This window comes from Apium graveolens, unplaced genomic scaffold (genome assembly GCF_009905375.1).
Source record: "Apium graveolens cultivar Ventura unplaced genomic scaffold, ASM990537v1 ctg3274, whole genome shotgun sequence".
Classification (NCBI taxonomy): domain Eukaryota; kingdom Viridiplantae; phylum Streptophyta; class Magnoliopsida; order Apiales; family Apiaceae; genus Apium; species Apium graveolens.
This window is the reverse complement of record NW_027418017.1, coordinates 27,897-49,567: the sequence shown is the minus strand read 5'-3', so window position 1 is coordinate 49,567 and position 21,671 is coordinate 27,897. Positions and strand designations below refer to the sequence as shown.

Genomic DNA, 21,671 nt, shown 5'->3' with positions numbered 1-21,671 from the left:
TGTTTATATATTATATTAAAAATAATTATTTATTTCGGTGTCTAAACTACTCTATTTGATATATAAAGATATTATTTTCTCTAGTATTTAAACTACTCATAATTCGAGTTATAAAATATTAAAATATTTTTTAATATATAAATAAAAAGTCCGGATAAATTCCGGTTCGAACCGATCTGGATAATTATTTTTAGGGACGGACAAAGCTATTATTGTGCCTTCCATAGGTCAAAAGGCACCCTTATATTAATGACAATAAAAAATATCATAAAATCATAAATAAAAGCATATTTACATGTGTATCGAACTGATATTTTATTTTATTTTATGAATTTTTTGAAATCAGCTAGTATTAGACTTTACAATACTGGTATATCACACATGAACATGGAATAATTAGTATTTGGATTCGAAAATTTGGTACACGAATACGAAAAAATACGAATATAATTAGTGTCGGGTTTGAGTTTCCGATATAGGTACACGACACGGAACAAAAGTACACGGAATAAATAAATAGTTAAATTTTTAAAAATATATAATGTACATATTTATACTTAATACCAAATGTGAATTTTACCTATTCTAAATAACATATATATAATTGTAAATAATAAAATATATGTTATTGTTCCTTAACTACGTGAGTGAGCACTTCACCATTTAATTACCTATTGTATTTTTTAACAATTAATTTTTTTCAATATGATCCGTGTACTTTAGTGTATTAAAGCGGATAAACACGAATTTATTAGTTCCGGGATAGTGTCACCAAATTGGTATATGAATGCAAATTTGGGTCGGGTTCGGGTTTAAGGTTTGATACACAAAAACATGAAAGTACGTGGAACGTTGTCAGGTCTAGCTGGTATTGAACTTGAATTTTATATAATCTTTTAAAATTTGAAAAAAATAATAATAATTTGCATGAGATTTAACTATAGAAGAAGACCTTTTCAGATTAAAAAAATGAAAGAAAGAACGCTGTAATTTTGATCTTAAACATGCTGTATATATGTTCTTCAAGAATAAATTATTGAGGTAAAAAGGAGGGATGACATGTAGTTATTTGCACAAAGCTAGACTAGGATGACATCCGTGGGCATAAAATGCCACTACAAAGTCGGTGCTCAAATTTAGTACCACGAAGAAAATGATCGTAAGCGTCGACCAACAGTTGCCGTGTCCTTAGGGTTTCGATAATACCAAAATATTTTGTGGTTTTAAGAATTTCATTCATGTAGCATTACCTTACCTATAATTCAGCAGGACCATTGTGCATTTGCACATTATGGTACGAGTGAATCTGTACTAAACTATAATAGCTAAATATATGTATAATTTATAATTTGATTAATCCCTAATTTTAATTATCCATTTTATAAAATAATTAACATTATTATTAATATTAATATAATAATAATATTACTAAATGAGTAAATCATACACGCCGCTTCAAAAACAAACAATATCGAGGATTCTCTCAACAATCAAATGCACGTGGACTCTCTCAGCGATTTAGACTCTCTCAACAATTCATACCCAACTCTCTGCGATTCATTCAATACTCCATCCACACCACTTAGGTAATGTTGATCTCTATTATGATTTCATGCTAAAGAAGAGAATAAAATATTGAGATATATTATTCTGTATGAAAAATGGCTTATTAAATAGGTTGTATTACAATCAATCTAGTTGTACAAACAACTAACTACCCTCTAATCAGTTTCTAAATATCTGCTATATTGATATAAAGATAGGGTTAAATAACCCTATAAAGATATCAATCTCTTGTTAAAGAATGATACTAATTAAATACTGAATATTCTGCATTTACTTCTACAACCTTCCTCAAGCTGGAGGATACAAATTCCATATGCCCAGCTTGAATACCAACATATCAAAAATCTCTTGAGAAAGACCTTTGGTTAATAAATCAGCTTCTTATTGCTTGCTCGGTATCTACACAACACATAGATCCTTTCACTCATTTTCTTTATTTGATGAAGTGACGATCTATTTTCACATGTTTGGTTCTATCGTGATTAACAGGATTATAAGCTATATTGATCGCTGATTTGTTGTCACTGTACAACCTTAAAGGACCACTGCTTGGAAGTTTTAATTCTTTTATATAGTACCCGCCTAATTGATATTAGTTCACAAACTCCTTGCGCGAGTGCTCTTAATTCAGCTTCTGCATTACTTCAACCACAACTAGTTATTTTTTACTCCTCCAAGTAACCAGGTTTCCCCATACTTTGGTGCAATATCCGGTTGTCGACCTCCTATCTTGAACTGATCCCGCCCAATTAGCATCTGTAAATGCTTCTATACTTTTCTCAGCATTTTTCTCGAACAGTTGTCCACTTCCTGCTGTTTTCTTGAGATACCTTAGTATTCTAAATACAGCCTATAAGTGTTCTTCCAATGGATTATGCATGTACTGACTAATCAAGCTAACAACGAAGGCAATGTCAGGCCTGGTGTGCGATAAATATATTAATTTTCCCACTAGTCACTGATACATCTCTTTGTTCACTTGCTTCGCTATTGTTATCTCTTTATACTTTCCTTTTGGCTTCACATATGTTCCTGCAGGTCTACATCCAAGGATACCAGTTTTTTTAAGTAGATCCATGATGTACTTGTGTTGGGATACGAAAATGCCTTCTTTAGATCCTGCAACTTCCATTCCCAGAAAATATTTCATTGGACCAAGGTCTTTCACTACAAACTCCTGAGCTAACAAACTCTTAAGTTTTTCTAACTCACCAAGATCATTACCCGTCAATATTATATCATCCACATAGACAATAAGAATAACAACCTTATCACCTGCCGCATGCTTGAAAACTAATGTATGATCTGAATGACCTTGTTTATGCCCGTATTTCTTGAGTATTTGATTGAACCTTTCAAACCATGTACATGAGGATTACTTCAGTCCGTAACACTACAAGAAACAGTGCAAAATACATCACGCTTTTAACAATGGTCTGAAAAGCATCCGATGTTAACAAGTTTTTTAACATCGCTTAGTTTTTATTCGATGTTAAAGAGTTTGTAGACATCGGTTTAAAACACAACTGGTGTCTAATCTCATTTTTTTTAAAAAATAAAAAAGAACGACTACAGTACAATATACGTTCCCCCTTAACTAAAATTCTAATTCCCCCCCACCCCAAAATTTATTCCACTTTTCCCCCTTCATTCTCCCTTCGCTTCGCCTATCTCTCTCTCTACTCTCCTCTCCTCTACTCTTCTCTCATCTGCTCTCGCTCCCTGTTCAAGCTTCAAAGCCTAAATTTACCATTAATTTCACAACACAACCCCCATTTTAAGAATATGTAAACCCTACATGCAATTAGGTACAAATGGAGTAAAATTAGTTCAACACATCTTCAATTTCTTAGTTTTGTTTCTACAATCAGTGGAACCCATCTTTAATTACCAAGATTGGAACCCATATTTCTTCATATTTTGTATAAATTTTCTTTTTTCTCTCAACAGATCTGGGACTTACGGAGAAAGACAGTGGAAGAAAACAAGAAAAGAATGCAAGAGCTCAATCTCAACAAGCTGGTCGAGGCTCTAAAACCCGTCTCTTCGGTGATGAAGAGGTTCTTTGTTCATTTCTTGTAACATTTAATAAAGGGTTGTTGATGATTTTACATGATTTTGTTTGTTGTTAATGGTATAGGTGATGAAGAAGCCCCGGACTCCATGCCAAGCTGTTGATCTATTGCCTGTTTGAGTGTCGAAGAACATGGTATCATCCCTAGATATTTGGATCTTATTTTTAAAGTCTGAATTGTAATTTCTTAGAGTCTGAAGTATAATTTTCTTCTAATTAGTATTTTCCTTCTTTTTTTATAGCTCTCGCGATCATCACTAATTTCAGACCTGGTGAGTATACAGTTTTGTGACTCAATTTTGTAACATGACGTGTGTACAACCCAATTATACATCACATCTGCTTTTCATAAGATATTAGTACATGTATTTGTACGTTAATATATATATATATATATATATATTGTTTATGGCTGCAAGTAGATATACTTATGTTAGACATTAGTGTTTGTCTGTTTGACAAAGATAGTATATTTGTAAGATGTACAGTTTTGTGTATATAACTTACAAGTCTCCAACATTTTGTCTTTAAGTTGAGGCTGATATATTCCTTTTTTTGGTTTCTGTGATGGCGGCTAGTTACTCAGGAAGTGAAAGATCTCGAAAGGTGTAATGACCTATGTTACTCAGGAAGTGAAAGATCTTTATCATCTTTTGGAGCATGAATTTCTGCCTCTAGATCTTGCATCGGAAGTTCAACCATTATTGGCAAAGATTTCAAAAGTCGGGGGTAAGATTTCATCTACATCATCCCTAGATATTAGTTTAGAACCCAGTTTGGGTGTACGAAGAAGAATCTTATATAAAACTGTTTGATGCATATATAAAATCCTTAGTTATTTACTGTTTTTGAAGTTTATTTACTGTTTTTTCAGAATGTGATAGAAGCTGAACTTGGAGAAAAATTGCTAGCTTTTATTCCGAAATCGCCAAATTAGAGCAGACCTACAGGGGTTATGAAGGCAAGTCAAGTCACCGCATTTTCAGTTACTGGATACTAATTCTTGCTGTTTTGTGATCAATTTTACGCGTGTTTCTTGTTCAAAAATAGAAAGCACACACTATATTTCCAGCACACTTGATAGTTGAGGCCATATCAACTCTACATAATCTTGATTTGAGATGGTCTGGACCGATCATGCTTAATGAGTGTTTTCTGCGTATATGAATTTGTATAAGCTTGAAGCATTAAATTCTTCTGAAACTGGACAAGCAAAAAATGTAACCTGAAGAGACTTTTTTCGTATAAACAGGAATCAATAGTAATGTTCCCTAGTGCAATCATAATTTAATTTAAACCATGACGTTTATTGAAACTAAAAAACAGGAGATGGTATTATTTCACTTTCGTACAGAGAAATTTTGGTTTTAGGTATGTGTACAATTTCATTGGCTGAACTAGAGATTAAAATTAGATTTTTGATATCTAAAGAATATCTATTATTTTAGTTATATACCTGTTGCCAGCTGCTTCTTAATTTGTACCAGAATATCAAACTAATAAGACTTACTTTTTATCCCAAACTACCTCATCATTGTGGTTTCTAGCCATACATTTCTCTATTTATCAATGTTTATATTGGCCATGAATCTTTTTTAAATAATAGGTTTTGAGTCACTTGTGCATAGTAATCTGGGAAGTTGATGTTTTGCTAGATTAAGAGGTCATGCACTGGTACACTTCTGTAAGAACTTAGAAAGCAGTTTCCTGAAGTTAATATATCGGATATTGGATAGATGAATCCCCTTGTTATATATGTTTGTGTATCAATAACGATACTGCTTATGCTGGCTCTCTATTTATTATTTTCATATTGAAAGTACTTTAAATATTAAAAAAAATTAAAGTGAAGATAAAGACAGAAGGGTCTTTAAGGGTATGATGAGTTTTTTGCCGGTCTTGGGGCAACTTTGGGTCACTCACTATTATAGGGTTTGGAGAAAAATTGCTAGCTTCTATTCCGAAATCGCCAAATCAGAGCAGACCTACCAGTATGGTTATGAAGGCAAGTCAGGTCACCGTATTTTCAGTTACTGGATACTAATTCTTTGTTGTTTTGTGATCAATTTTGCGCGTGTTTCTTGTTCAAAAACAAAAAGCACACACTGTTTTTATAGCAGACTTGATAGCTGAGGCCATATCAACTCTACATAATCTTGATTTGAGATGGTCTGGACCGATCACGCCTAATGAGTGTTTTCTGCGTATATGAATTTGGATAAGCTTGAAGCATTAAACTCTTCTGAAACTGGTGATAAGCAGCTCACGCTCCTTCAGGTGAGCGTCAATGTGTTACACATTAAGATTTAGTTTATATATGTCCATTCTTCTATAATTGTCATCTTAGACTCTCTAATCTCTCTATCTTGCGTATAATTTTTCAGAAAATGCCTTTTCTCTATACGTTCAATACTGGGGAACACTACAAAAAATTTGCACAATGGAGCTTTCTAATGTGAAGAGCATCCAGAAGTTTCACGTTATTAGGGAAAGTGTCTCAGATCAACAGACAATAATATCTCAGAATGTGGAAAAGACGATCAACGTTGGCAAAGAATTCTTCACGCTAACAAGTGGAATTATAGCCAGAGCCGCAGAGGGTTGGCAAGGAAATTAAAGGTGTTAGCTGTTAGGTCACACACACTGTAGAGGGGGTGAATACAGTGTATAATACAATCAAATCCAACTTTAATATCTTAAGTAACAGAAAACAAACTTTATTGAAATAATAAACTCTGTTACAGTATGGAACTGTTACCTCTCAGTGATGAACAAATATCATGAGAGCTGCTAGGGTTACAATGAATAATCTTCTCGAATATGATAACACTTATAGTGTAAACCCTATGTCTGTGTTTATATACTACACAGTTACAAGATAATCGCTAATTGATATGGAATATAATTCTGCTTTCTAAAATATATCAATCAGTTATCTTTTCTTCCAAGTATTCCATTCTTCACGAAACTCCTTCTTCATGCATATCTCTTCTTATGTTTATCTTGATCTTCTTTCCTTTAATCAGCTACTGTCCTTATCTGATCGTCCTTCAGCACTTAAGTTCTGATATCTAACTTCTGATGATTATCTCCTGATAATATAAGTACTGATATCCTTAAGTCCTGACTTCCAGTATAAGTACTGATCAACGGTTAAGTACTGATTTGTCCTGTTAAGTAAGATCTGAAATCTAAACATAAATTATATTAGCTATGACATTATCAAATATATCTAACAATCTCCCCCAACTTGTAAATTAGCATAATATACAAGTTTAACAGATATTTGATGATGTCAAAAACATTAAGTACAAATGCATGAGAATTAGACTAGATAACTACAACTTACAGTCCTTAAAGCTGTACCAATATTCAACTTCTGATAACAACTTCAGTCTGTACAAATATCAGAATTTAAGCAGTTGTAGATCTTCAACTTGGCTTCATCATCTGATCTCTCTGATGTTAGGAGTTGTTCTGAGATAGTTCTTCAACAAACATTTCTCAGCATATCTGAGTTCATCAATCATTCTCCTTTTGGCATCTTTAAGCTCTGCAGTATCTTCACCAATTTGAAAGATTGCAGCTCTGAGATCATTGATCTTTGCTTTTCTTATATCCTGATCCAGTCTGATCAAATAAGCTTTATCAGACTCAAGATTGAATTCAACAGCCCTGTACCCCAGAAAGGTAGTTATAATCTTAGCAGTGTTGGGCTTCATTTCAACTATATCACCATTGTGATCTCTGTACTTTGGAACATATGTGCTGTCAGACTTAATAGAATAAAGCCTTTTCTGTCTCTGAATCTGTTCTTTCAAATAATTTGCAGCAGTTCCTGTTATTCTGTCATCCACTTGAAGTAAGAATAGTACATGCTCCAATTCTTCAAAATACTTCAATGGAATGGCATTTTGTCTTATATGATAAACCCTACCATCTGTCATGAAATACAACATGATGTATTCTTTCAAGTAGGTATGGTAAACCATCTGTACAGATTCCAGTTAATTCAATCTCTCAGGAGTTGCTCCAATACCTGGTTCACTCAAGGAAGTTGGATCATTGGTAGTGTTATGTATTCTTCTTTCATCAGCACTTCCCAATCCAGTTTTATCTCTTGCTTCCTTTCCAGTAACTACTCTTGCTTCAAAATCACTTGCAGTAGTCTTCAAAGGTTGAGTCTGTTTTGCTTTAGTGAATCCTGGTAGGAGTGTCTTTGGTCTATCTTCTGATATCAAGTTAACTTGAGCTATGTCAGAGGTTACTTGCTTCTTCTGAATATCAGAACTTGCAATTTCTTGACTCTGAACAACTTGAGCCATGTCAGAGGTTATTTTAAGAACTTTTCTTGAAGTCAGAGCAAGATTATCCTTTTCATCAGTAATTTCTTCATCCTCAGGAGGCACATAAACCTTGATAGGTTCACCAACCTTTTCTTTACCCTTGGATCTTAGATCTATCTGCGGTTATGATCTAGCCAATGTTGCTTCAGTATGTGTCCTTTCTTTGATCACAATTCCTTTGAGTTTTGGAAGTGGCTTTTTACCAGAAGCTTCAGATTTAGATGTGACTTTCTCTGATTTAAGCCTGGCTTCTTCTTCCATTAAACTTTCTAAGTCCATTCCTGGATTTTCCTGAAGAAATAATTGTCTTGACATTTCCTCATCAAGATCTAAAAGTTCATCAGAACTTATCCTTTTACCAGCAGTAGAACTTATTCTTTTCCCAGTATCAGAACTTGTCCTGTGACTTGTGATTTCAGCTTTTCTTGATGTGAATCTTCTACCTTGACTATGACCTCTACCCATTCCAGGGTTTCCTTGATCATCTTTTTCATCATCCTTCCCTGTCAGTGTCTTGTCAGTCTTGCATTTGGACTTAATTACTTTCTCCCCCTTTTTGGCATCAACAGGAAGTAGAAGAGAGATAAGCAATTCCACTGAGGATTGGATTTCAGTCAGTTATGACTGCTGAGAAGTTTGATTTTTCAGAATATCATCAATCTGAGCTTGTTGATGATCTTGAGTCTTCTCAATATAAGCAATCCTGTCAATGGTAGGTTGGAAGAACTTTTTCTTGTCAATTTTCCAAACTTGTTCCTGTTTGATAAATTCTTCCTGAATCTTGTGTAGCTCTGCATGAGTAGTTGAGTGAAGACCTTGTAGATGTTTAGTACTCAATTCAGTGACTCTAAGCTGGGTTTTGAAATCATCAGAATTTAATATTTCATCAGCTTTAGTCAAGTGCTCAGCAAGATGCTTTTCAGTTGGAACACATGAAACTGAGTTCCATTCCTTAGTCCACTCCTGTCCTGCAGGAGTTTCACTCCAAGGTACTGGTGCTTCTCCAGTAATAAACTTCTTAACCAGTTCAGACTTTAGAATAGTCTGTTGAGGAGCATGTCCTGAAGGACCTGCTGCATCAGCATCTGCAGTTGGAGTAGCATCACCAGTATCTCCAGCATTTGCAGCATCAGAACTTAAAGAATCAGTATCTTCTGATAAGACAACAGTGTGAGTAGCAATGGAGGTTTCAGCATCCTCTAATTGATGATCTGGTTCTAAGTTCTGATCAACAGCCAAATCCTGATGCTCACCTAAAGTCTGATCATTAGCATCATGATGCAGAGAAGGTGTTGTTGATAACTCTGGAGTTTGAACAGCATCAGTAACATGTGTTGTTGAAGGATTAGTTACTGTTGGAGCTTCTAAGAGAATTACTTCAGGCACAACCAAGTTTTAAACATCAATATCAGCACTTGTGCCTGGATCAACAGGAGACACAGATGGTGTGGTAGCCTTTTCAGAAACAGCTTCCTTAGATGGAGTTGATGGAGAAGAAGTGACTGGAGCAAATTCCTTGTCTTGTGAGATCAGAGATTCCTGATCCCCTTCCTTAGCTGCTTCCTCTTCAGCATCTAAAACTGGCCTTTTTGCCCTCTGTTTCTTGTATCTCTTTGTTGATTTGGATTCCTTGGGAGTTTCAGGAACTGTCATTCTTCTAAGCCTTTTGAGAAGCCTAGATCCCCCAATTCCAGAATTCTTCTAAGAAGTCTTTTTCTCAGCTGCACTTACAACAGGTTCCGAAGAAGGAACCTGTTCCTCAGTATCAGATTCATCTCTCAAGGCAATCCTCCTTCTCTTTTGAGGTGTTTGAGGAACAGTCTTTGTCCTCTTTGGCTTGGAGGATGAAGGCTTCACAGTAGGTGCTGAGGGTGAGGGTTGATCAGTCTGTGAAGTGGAGAGATAGGATTTGAGATATGTCCTGAGGGTAGATTGAGTAGAATGAGTGGTAGGTGCCGAGGATGATGGTTTTTGGGTGTTTGTTGTTGGTTGGACATCAGAGTAAACCGATCTATAAGTATCAGGATCAGCATTTACTAGGATCTGTTTTACAGACTGAGGAATCTGTAATGGTCTAACCACTGATTTCTTAGTGTCAGCATTTACCAGGTCATTAAAGTAGCGTTTTGTAACTTTAAAAGGTGGGGTTGAGGAACTGACTAATTGAGGTTCATCAGTACAAAAAGTATAAATAAGTTGACAGAATCTAGCAAAATAGACAACGTTCCTATCCTCTGTCATCCTATCCCCAATAAAACTAATTATACCAGTTGCAAAATAAAAATGAGTTTGATTGATAATAACATACCCGATGTGCTGACTCAGAATTGGGATAGCATCAAAATTCGAACATTTGTTCCCAAAAGCTTTGGTGATGCAGTCGAAGAAGAAGCTCCATTCTCTTCTGATATGAGCCCGTTTCAACTGCCCAAGTTTTGCCAAACTCTGTTCATACCCCAAATTTGCCATTAACTCCTGAAGAGCCGATTCTTCTGGAATTGAAAAAGTACAACCTTCTGGGAGATGTAGAGCCTTGCGTATTGTACCAGGAGTAACTGCATAAGATGAATCACCCACTTCGAAAACAATACTGGGAGTGCCATGTTTACCACCATCATCAAAGTGCCTAGTCCGCCAAAACGTCAGAACTTGTTGGCTCGAAAAGACTGAAGGCTGGGTTAATGCATACCCAATCTCACTGTGTGCAAGAAGATCTTGCACAAAATACAATTCAGATGGAGCTTCAGCATGATCAAGAATTGCAGCATAGTTGTTTGGAACAAACTTAGCTCCATCAATGATTAAATCCTTAGGTGCCATTTGAAAAATTGAGATTCAAAAGTGCCTGTTAGGTGTTTGATAAAATGTCTGTATGAAAAACCAACGTGAGAAGATGAGAGAAAGTGAGAGTAAAAGCAAGTAGAGAGAAAAAAAATATGAAGGAAATAAAAGATTAAAGAAATCCTCTCTCTGTCTTACTTATACTCTGAAAAAAAATGTTACGTTGGACACCTGTCAGACATGCAGTAATAACGGATAGTTACTGGGCGCGAGAAAACAGTAATCATTACTTGCCTACTTGCCTGTTTTCAAGGAAAAACCGTTCCACTTACCCAGATTTTCCATTAATCAAGGTGAAACAGTTTTAATTCAAAATTGAAACCGTTCCCACGTATTTAATTAATTTTCACTGCAACATTAATATTCTGAAAAGAAATCAAGGGAAAGTGACCAAGATAAATTATATGAGTAAGTACTGATAAAGAAAAATCAGAACTTAAATTAAAACAGAATTTATATGGTCATCAAAATATGAATAATTATCAGGATTTATCAATGCATTACAAAATAACTTAGAGACAAAATCTTGAAGCAAAAACAAATTTCATTAATATATCAAGAGAATACATTCATGAAATTGAAATTACATCAGTACTTATACAAGATTTCCCTAAGCTACTAAACCTAACATCAACAGCCTTAGTCCTAGCTAAGAAGCCTGACAAAGCTGATGATGAAGAAAAATAGGAAGAAGACAAGATTAAATCATTTCTTCTTCCTACTCTCGACAAACAGAATGGCGAGTCGGATGATTCGCTCTTGCTGGCGGAGAGCTTCCAGCCTTTCCTCCTCCAATCGCTCCAGATGGCGATGGTAGTCCATATAGAAGAACAGGAGGTGGGTCAGTACCTCCTATGGGACAGAGTCCCATATCTCCTCAGGAATGGCCGTGACGTGCCATTCCTGCTGCCAGTCGGCACAGCTTAGCTCCATATTGAAGTTTTGGTAGTTCAAAAACATGTTGTATCTGACCATTGTGTTTTTGAAAGAAAAAGTATGAAGGTAAGTTGGTGAGAGAGAATTTGATGGGAAGGCTGATGTGAAGTGGCTTCTTATATAGGCAAGAGAATGCCAGAAGACGTAAAAGTATTTAATGCTGACAGGTAGAATTAATTCTACATAGCCTGGAGGTTGTTCAACATATACTTCCTCCTCCAATTCTCCATTGAGAAAAGCACTTTTCACATCCATTTGAAAGACAGTAAACTTTTTGTGAGCAGCATAAGCCAAAAATATCCTTATGGCTTCTAACCTAGCAACTGGTGTAAATATTTCATCATAGTCAATTCCCTCCTGTTGAGAATATCCTTTTACAACCAGCCTTGCCTTATTCCTTGTAATTATGCCATCACTGTCAGTTTTGTTTCTGAATACCCACTTTGTACCAACAACAGATCTATTCTTTGGTCTTGGCACTAGGGTCCAGACTTTGTTTCTTCCAAACTCATTTAACTCTTCCTGCATTGCTTGCACCCAATCAGCATCTTGAAGAGCTTCTTCCACTTTCTTTGGCTCAGTCTGAGAGAGAAAAGAATTGTAAAGACATTCATTTGAAGTACCTGTTCTAGTTCTGACACCTGTATCAGGATTTCCAATTATCAAATCAGGTGTATGTGACTTTGTCCACTTCCTTGCAGATGGAAGGTTTTCTCTAGAACTGGATGCTCCCCCATGATCCATGCTGTCTTCATTTTCATTTTCTGATGCTCCCCCTGAAACTATGCTCTCTGAGTTGGATTCTTCAGAATTTAGATTTTCAGCACTATCAGAACTTGGCTTATCAGAACTTGATGAATCAGAACTTGAAGAGCCAGATGTATGCTCTGATGTTTCTTGAGATGTGGTAGGATCTTGAGTATGCTCCCCCTGCATTGGTGCATCTTCCTTTGACGTAGTCACCACAATTTCAATAACATCAGAGTTTAATCCATCAGAGTTTACAGTATCAGGACTTAGACTGTCAGGATTTTCAGTATCAGAATTTAAGTCTTTATTTTCAAATCTCAGCTGATCATGATCAATGAAATCTTCAAGACCAGTAATCTTCTTGTCATCAAAAGAGACATTGATAGATTCCATGACCACTTTTGTTCTCAAATTATAGACTCTGAAGGCTTTTGTGGAAAGTGGATATCCAACAAAGATTCCTTCATCAGATTTTAAATCAAACTTGGATAGCTGTTCAGGATGAGTCTTGAGAACAAAACACTTGCATCCAAATACATGAAAGTACTTCAAATTTGGCTTCTTTTTCTTCACCATCTCATATGGTATTTTTCCATGCTTGTTAATAAGTGTTGCATTTTGAGTAAAACAAGCAGTCTGCACAGCTTCAGCCCAGAAATAGGTTGGAAGCTTTGCTTCTTCAAGCATTGTACGTGCAGCTTCAATGAGAGTTCTATTCTTCCTTTCAACAACTCCATTTTGCTGTGGAGTTCCAGGAGCAGAAAATTCCTGCTTTATTCCATGGTTTTTGCAGAACTCTTCCATCATTAAATTCTTGAACTCAGTGCCATTATCACTCCTTAAGATTTTCACAGAATCTTTGAGCAATTTATCCAGATGTTTGACATGATCAATCAAGATAGATGCAGTTTTACTTTTTGTGTGCAAGAAATACACCCATGTGTATCTGGTGAACTCATCCACTATGACCAACGCATACTTCTTCTTTGCAATAGACATGACATTCACTGGACCAAATAGATCAACATGTAATAGATGATAAGGCTCAAGAATTGATGATTCAGTCTTGCTCTTGAATGAAGATTTTCTTTGTTTGGCCTTCTGACATAAATCACAAAGACCATCAGGAGCAAATACTGACTTTGGCAATCCTCTCACAAGATCTTTCTTGACCAGTTCATTTATATTGTTGAAATTTAAATGAGAGAGTTTCTTGTGCCAATTCCAGCTTTCTTCAATTGATGCTCTACTCATCAGACAGATTGCAGAACCATCAGTACTTGTTGAAAGCTTAGCTTCATAAATGTTACCACGCCTGTATCCTTTCAGAACAACTTTGCCTTTAGATTTACTCATAATTTCACAGTGTTCTTCAAAGAAATCAACATGATAACTTCTGTCACAGATTTGACTTATACTCAGCAGATTATGTTTAAGTCCTGAGACTAGAGCTACATCTTTAATTATGACATTCCCAAGATTGATATTGCCATATCCCAATGTTTTTCCAATGTTGCCATCTCCATAGGAAACACTTGGGCCAGCTTTCTCCACAAAGTCTGATAGCAGGGCCTTATTTCCAGTCATATGTCCTGAACATCCACTGTCCAGAACTAGAATATTTTTCCTGTTGCCCTGCAATCACAAAGACCACTAATTATTAGTTTTAAGGACCCAGACTTGCTTGGATCCTTTGGTCTTATTAAGTTTGTTAACATTTGTAGCGGATTTAGCATCAGAGTTTATGTGTATGCAAGAACAGGATTCATATACCAATAAAACCTAACAAGTAACTGATGTCCTATGGAGGTTTGACATCAGCTTATTATATAGCAACCGATGTCTTTTATGAACAAAACATCAATTTAGTTTAAGATGATCGATGTTAAATTACATCTTTAACAACATCTCAAAAGTTATCTCAAATACAAGCTTACATAACTGATGTCTAATATTATAATTTACATTAGTTCATAAAATAATCGATGTTAAAAGTACTTATTTACAACGTCCAAATTTTCATAAACGTTGTCTTTGTCTTTTTTTCTTTGTGTGTCACATGCTTAAATTGATAGAAATTAAAACATAAACTATTATTGAACTCGTGATCATGTGTTAAAATGTAATATATTAGAAAAAAGACATCAGTTTCTAAGTTAGGACTGTTGTCTACTGGTATCTAAGACATCGGTCTCAAACCGATGTCTAAAACTCTAGACCTTTATCTACACATGCAAAGATAACGCTTTTAAATTTTTTTAACATCGGTTTATAACCGATGTCTTTTGACCTGTTTCTTGTAGTGTAAATTAATTTTGTTAACTTGCATACTGTTCCACTCCCATATCTTCCTTCAGATCCAGGATGGATTTTCATGTACACTTATTCCTTAAGATTTCCATTGAGAAAAACATTTTTGATGTCCAGTTGATGCAAGGGCCAATAAAGATTAGCAGCTATTGACAACAAGATTCTTACAGTGTTCAATTTGGCAACTGGTGCGAACGTCTCTGTATAATCCACTCCATATTTATGAGTGAAACCTCTTGCTACCAATCTTGCTTTATATCTTTCTAAAGTTCCATCAGCTTTGTATTTTACGTCAGACACCCCCTTGCATCCTACCACATGTTTGTCCTTTGGTTGATCAACTATTGTTCATATGTTATTGTCTTCCAATGCTTCTATTTTCTCATAAACAGCCTTTTTCCATTCAGGATGTGAAAGAGCTTCATTGATTTTTCGAGGGATAACCACTTCCTCAATGTTTTCATTAAAAGCTTTAAACTTTGGGGTGAGCTTGCTATAACATATATGATTAAATATAAGATGCATAATACAACTCCTCACACCTTTTCTTTTAGCAATAGATAATTCTGTTTCTAACACGTTAGAAGACTCATGGTTAGGAATAGAATCATGTACAATAGGATTGATGAGATTACTTACAAAACGATTTTTCAATAGTTTAGACTCATGGGTTGCTGGAAGTTTAGTTGACTGTATTACTTGATATTTCTTTCGACGCCGGGAATAGACTAGCGTCTCTGCATTACTTTGTTGAGGTTGATGCCCTGTATTTTCTTGTAACTGATTATGAGTGCTATCAGATGTAACATTGGAATCAATATGATATATGTTTGGTGTGGATATAGGAAAACATGTGTCCCAATACGAAGAATCACTCTTTGTCTTTCCCTCAAATGAAGTGTTGGAATAAAATGGCTGCTCCTCATAAATGTGACATCCAATGTAACATAGATGCATCGTGGATCAGGATTGTAACATTTATATCCTTTTTTAGTCGAGGAGTATCCTAAGAAGATGCATTTTTGGGCACGAAGATCAAATTTTGTATTTGGTCCTAACACATAAACATAAGAGGTGCAACCGAATGTTTTTGGTGAAAGATTAGAGAGAAGATGGATATTAGGATAAACTGTAAGAAGGACTGAGAGTGGAGTTTTGTATTGTAAAATTCGTGACGGCATCCTATTAATAAGATATGCAACCGTAAGAATAGCTTCCCCACAAAAATGTTTTGGAACATATATGGTAAACATAAGAGCTCTGGCTACTTCTAATAGATGGCGGTTTTTTTCGGCAATCCCGTTTTGCTGGGGTGTGCCAACACATGAGCTTTTGTGTATAATGCCATGCGAAAGAAGGTAATCCCCCAAGATAAAATTGAAATATTCAGTTCCATTATCAGTATGTAACACTTGAGTATTAGCATTGAATTGAGTTTGAATCATGGAATGAAATTTTTTAAATTGAGCTGCAACTTCAGATTTATTTTTAAGAAGATATACCCAAGTCACACGTGTATGGTCATCAATGAACGTAATGAACCAACATGTATTTGTGATGTTTGAAACTTTAGATGAACCCCATATATCACTGTGAATTAAAGAAAATGGATGTGAAGCTTTATAAGGACGAGAGCGAAAAACTGTTCTAGTATGCTTTGCGAATTCACAAACTTCACACTTAAACTTGCTCAGGCTTTTATTATGAAAAATTCAGGAAACAAGTATTTCATATAGGGAAAACTAGGATGGCCTAGCCTATAATGCCATCTCATAATATCATCATAACCAGAAATATTATATCCAAAAATGGTGTTTTCATTCAGTTGAGTAGAGGGCGGATCTACATCAAAATAATACAAGCCATTACACGCCTTCGCACTCCCAATTGTCTTCCCCAATGATATATTCTGAAAATTACATAAGGGTGAAAACTTAGCTTCACATTTTTAGTCAAGAGTAAGTTTACTGACAGAAAGAAGGTTACATGTCAGTTTTGGAACATGAAGAACATTTTTAAGAGTAATATGAGGAGATAAGACAACTGATCCTGTACCAGCCACCGTCGAAAGAGTGCCATCAACAATTTTAATTTTTAAATTACCTAGACAAGGGTGGTAAGAATTGAACTGATGGGATTGACCAGTCATATGTTCTGAGGCACCTGAATCTACAATCCAAGATGAGTTTTATACAGTAAGGGCAATAAGAATACCTGACTTGGAAGATATAATTGTCGGTTTAGAAGAAGTATTGGCATTTAAAAGCTGATGGATTTTATTAATCTGTTCCGCTGTGAATGGAAATTGTTCGACCTGGACAACAGTTTGTGCTTGTTTAGGAGGAGCACGTCGTTTCCAGTCTAGTGGTTTTCCATGGACAGCCCAATATTTTTCTACCAGATGCCCATGCTTGTTACAGTGAGTACATCAAGGACGCTCTTTGCGAGTTTCACGGAAGTCACTACCAAAATTAGGGTCGCGGACAGCAAGCGCAGAGTGATTGCGAATATAAAGTATAAAATTATCAATTTCTACAGTATTAGTAGGACCCATCATGACACACTTCTGACTCTCCTCTCTACGTACTTCAGCAAATGCTTCACGAACAGAAGAAATAGGAGACTTTCCAAGAATACGACCACGAACCTCATCCAATTTACAGTACAATCCATGAAGAAAATTAAATAATCTTTCAAAATCGAGCATCTTTTGATAAAAAGATGCATCATCCTTACACTTCCAATTAGGCACATAAAATAAATCAATTTCCTGCCAGAGATTATTAGGAGCATTATAAAATTGTGTTACCGTGATATTTTGTTGTCATTGATCACGAAGTTTGGACTTGAGTTCGAGCACTTGAGCAGAGTTCTCAAGATCAGAATAGGCCTCTTTAACAACGTCCCATAATTCTTGAGCAGTATAAAGAAATATATATGTTTTTCGGACATCCACCTCCATAGAATTTATGAGCCATGCCATTATCAAAGAATTTTCCGAGTCCCATTTGGCAAATGAGGTATCAGTTTTCTCTGCCATGAAGGTATAAAGTCATTGAACGTGACCATTGCAAAAAATTTTGACCATTTAACTTATGAATGGTGATTTGGAGAGAAGGTTGGTTTTCAAGAGAAAGATTGGAAACACCGGTTGAGGGTTTTTTCGAGTTGACAAAATTGTCATCTAAAACTGTGGAGCTTTTGTCATTGGCTATTGGTATTTATCAATGGCTGAATAATTAGATGAAAAATAAGGTTTTGAGCCTAACTCTGATACCATAACAAAGAGAATAAAATATTGAAATATATTTATGACGAAGGGCCTGCTGTAGTACAATCAATCTAGCTGTACACATAACAAACTATTCTCTAATCAGTTCCTAAATATCTTCTATATTGATATAAAGATATCAATCTCATGTTAAGGAATAATACTAATTAAATATAGAATATTCTGCATTTACTTCTACACAGGCCAATTCCTGTTGGCCATCCTTGATCAATTCTTATTCTTTATATTATGTATATGCAATTAGGTTCAAATGAATTTCAATTTGGATTTAAGACTTCTAGGTTGCATAGTTTCTCATGTGAAATAATATATGATTTTGAATATGCTTAAATTTGCTTATTTAAATAAATTAATACTTGTGTGTTTGTTTATGTCCAGTGCAATTTTATATTTATCTGTAATTGTGTGCTTAGTATGGAGGAGGAGGTAGATTCCAAACTTATTCTGGTTATGCCAGAAAATTATAGCATTGAGAGAGAGATTATTTTACTAGCTTTAGGAGTAGAGTTGTACCTAACTGATAAATCCAATGGTGTTGCTGGAATTTCCAAAAAGCCAAAGAGATACTTGAAAGGACACCAAATGGTCACTTTTTTCAGCAATTCATGAATCCTGCAAATTCGAAGGTTTACTTACACCAGTATTATATCACATGAAGTGACATTAGCAGGGTATAACTTTTAAATTTTTTTCACTCTATAAATTCACTATGAGATTACTGGTCTAGAGATATGGATTGGATCTGAAGGTAAAGTGGATGCCTTTGTTGCGGGAATAGGCACTGGAGGTACTATAACTAGTAGTAAGAAACTCTTAAAGGAAAATAATTCAAACATAAAGGTGAGAGCTTTCCTACGTAATTTATATTCAATGCACAAAGAAAGGTCTTGTTTGTGCATGTATATAGCTTTCATCCATTTATGTAGGTATATGGTATTGAACCAGTTGAAAATTCTATCCTTAATGGAGGAGCTATCCTTAATGAAGGAAAACCGAGTATGTTTAATGTCTTATAATTGTCTACGTAATTCTTACATGCTTGCAGAAATCTATGCCAAACTGCTATCAGACATTCATTTGAGTAGATTGCTATTGGATCAAATATTTTAATAAGTTGGTAAGTGCTAACAAGAAATGAGTTTGGGGCCTCAACTTACAAACAGTCTGAATGCACTTGGTAAATTTAGGCAGTTATGTAAACAAATTTGGTTTTGGCTATAGCCATTGTATTAAACGGTCAATTATATTTTTACATCAAAAAAGCATGCACTAATCTTTGGTGTGTATTTTTATATAATGTATATTATTATATGGGAAATTTTAAAGTCATTTGGCCTGAACTCTGTTGAGTCCCTTCAGCCCTCAAGGTGCAGAGCCTATATAGAGCAACATATATATTTAAACAACTAAACTGCAATCCGAACGGTAGAATAGTAGTTCTTGGTGGTTTTAATTTTATGGTGGCTTTGTTATTAATGTAGTATATACCAATAAAAATTGGGGAGATGTAACCCAAAAAAAATGCTTACTCGATTTAAGTAGAGAATATAAGCTTAAAATTCACTAAAAACCCCAACGGTGCGCATCTAATAGTTATTTTATTATATCCGGTACACAAAATTTGGTCTACAAATCAAAATTAGGAAAAATTACCGTGTATCGAAATTAGGAAAAATTACCGTGTTCAATTAATGACTTACAAGGTTTATGACTATAGCAAGTATATTTGGTTTGATAAATACTTGTACCAAAGTGCGAATAATATGCTTTTTAATGAGGAAAATATTTTTAGTGTAAAGACATTACTCCCTCCGTCCCGACCAATTCTTTACGTTTGGTTTGGGCACAGAGGTTAAGAAATATGTATAAGTAGTGAAAAAGAGAAAGAAAAGTGGGTGAAGTGGTGGGACCCATTAATTTTTAATATATAAAAAAGAGATAGTGGAGTAAAAGTAGTGTGAAAAGGGAGGAAAAGGGGGAAAGTGATGGGACTCATTGACTAATTTTGGTAAATTTTGAAATGTAAAGAATTGGATGAGACATTCCAAAAAGGAAAGTGTAAAGAAATGGGTGGGACAGAGGAGTATGTCTTTTTTGGAACTTGATGACCATTCATATCTATAAAATTAAAAAGCAGAAAGTACCTTTTTGTATATATAAATGAGCCCCGATCCATAATTCAGTGAAAAGCTCCGCATATTTTTCTTGTTTAGTTACAAGCTTCTTGGTCCCGTCTAAATGTCACTCTTAACATCATGGATAAACTGCGCAAGAGAGCTGTAAGATGAACCACCCTATACTTCCACTGTGGATTCAGACACATCCTCGACTAGTGCCACCCAATTATAAAATCTGGCAAATGGTAAATGAAGCATCAATTACACGATCCAATTTTGTAAGACAAATAACAATGTACGTGTCAACGGTGACTGGTGTAAAATCTTATAAAATATCGGTTGATAATCGTCATCTCAGATTGAACTATAGAAGCCATTCCTATAAAGAATTGAGATGTAGCTTGAAACAGAATCTTGGGTTCCTGCACTAAATAGGAAATTTGTAATGCAGTGGTTAAATTGGCTATGCTTATTTGCAACATAAATTCTATGCTGTCTATTTATCATTACCAGGCTTTATATATACAGAAGCTATGTCACAAATTGCTTCGACGTCCTTAGGAGGTCTTTGTTGGTTTTTATTTTTAACTTGTTTAATTAAATAATATTTTTGTTTAGGTGTTTATTTATCGAGTTGTATGCTGGGACTTGGTCTTTCAGCTATTTGAGATATTTTAGGAAGTAGTAGAATATATGGTCAGTAGTGGAGTTATGTTAGGAGGTTAGTTTCCTATTTTGTAGGACATTACCTGGTTTACAAACAGGTATTTATTTTCTGTATTGTTTTAGTAATTAAAATAAGGAGTTCAACACTGCCTAAGATCGTCTTGAGGTTTATGATTGATCATCCACATATGCCTAATTTTTTTGTAATTAAGAAAAACATCATCAATGGGTAAGCATAAACAATACACACACAAATCAATAATAGAAATGCATACAAGCACATCTTGCTGAGTTTCAAGTAAAACACAGACACAACATAATAAGAAACCATAAGAATATTTTATATGTAAGCATCATTAAACACACATGAGAAAAAAATATAAATTAAGTGTACATAACTGATCCAGAAAGAAAAAAATGTTCGAGTAAGATAAATGTGTGTCTGTGAAATATATCTGGGCTTCTTGTTCTTGTGGAGGAAAATACATGGATATATTCATTCATTATCCTCACGGTTTTTACAGCTTATAAATGTAAAACAAAACACTGCTAATGCTAGAAACTAGGAAAGCATAAACCAAGTAAGTCCTACAATTTCTCCTAACGTTAATATTTACTCCTAAAATGTCTCCACTACACTAAGACTTATTCAATCCAACTCTAATTTAATTATTTGATACAAGTTTAGATTAAATATAATTTCAACAGCCTCTCCCTTTATCTAAACTTGTCTGATCAAATCTTTGACCCCAAGGAGCTTCCGCATTTCTTCA

At 35.0% G+C, this 21,671-nt stretch overlaps 1 long non-coding RNA gene across 3 annotated transcripts; it reads left to right on the top strand.

The window, feature by feature from the left end:
• Window positions 1-3,764: 3,764 nt before the first annotated feature.
• Window positions 3,765-6,545, top strand: LOC141701050 (uncharacterized). 3 transcript variants are annotated; one of them, XR_012566641.1, is made up of 5 exons: window positions 3,765-3,775; window positions 3,883-3,912; window positions 4,227-4,369; window positions 4,515-5,917; window positions 6,025-6,545. It is a non-coding gene; the product is annotated as an uncharacterized LOC141701050 (long non-coding RNA). The 3 variants fall into 3 exon arrangements; XR_012566639.1 differs by having other exon boundaries at window positions 4,219-4,369; XR_012566640.1 differs by lacking the exon at window positions 3,765-3,775 and having other exon boundaries at window positions 3,882-3,912; window positions 4,237-4,369.
• The last annotated feature ends 15,126 nt before the right edge of the window (window positions 6,546-21,671 follow it).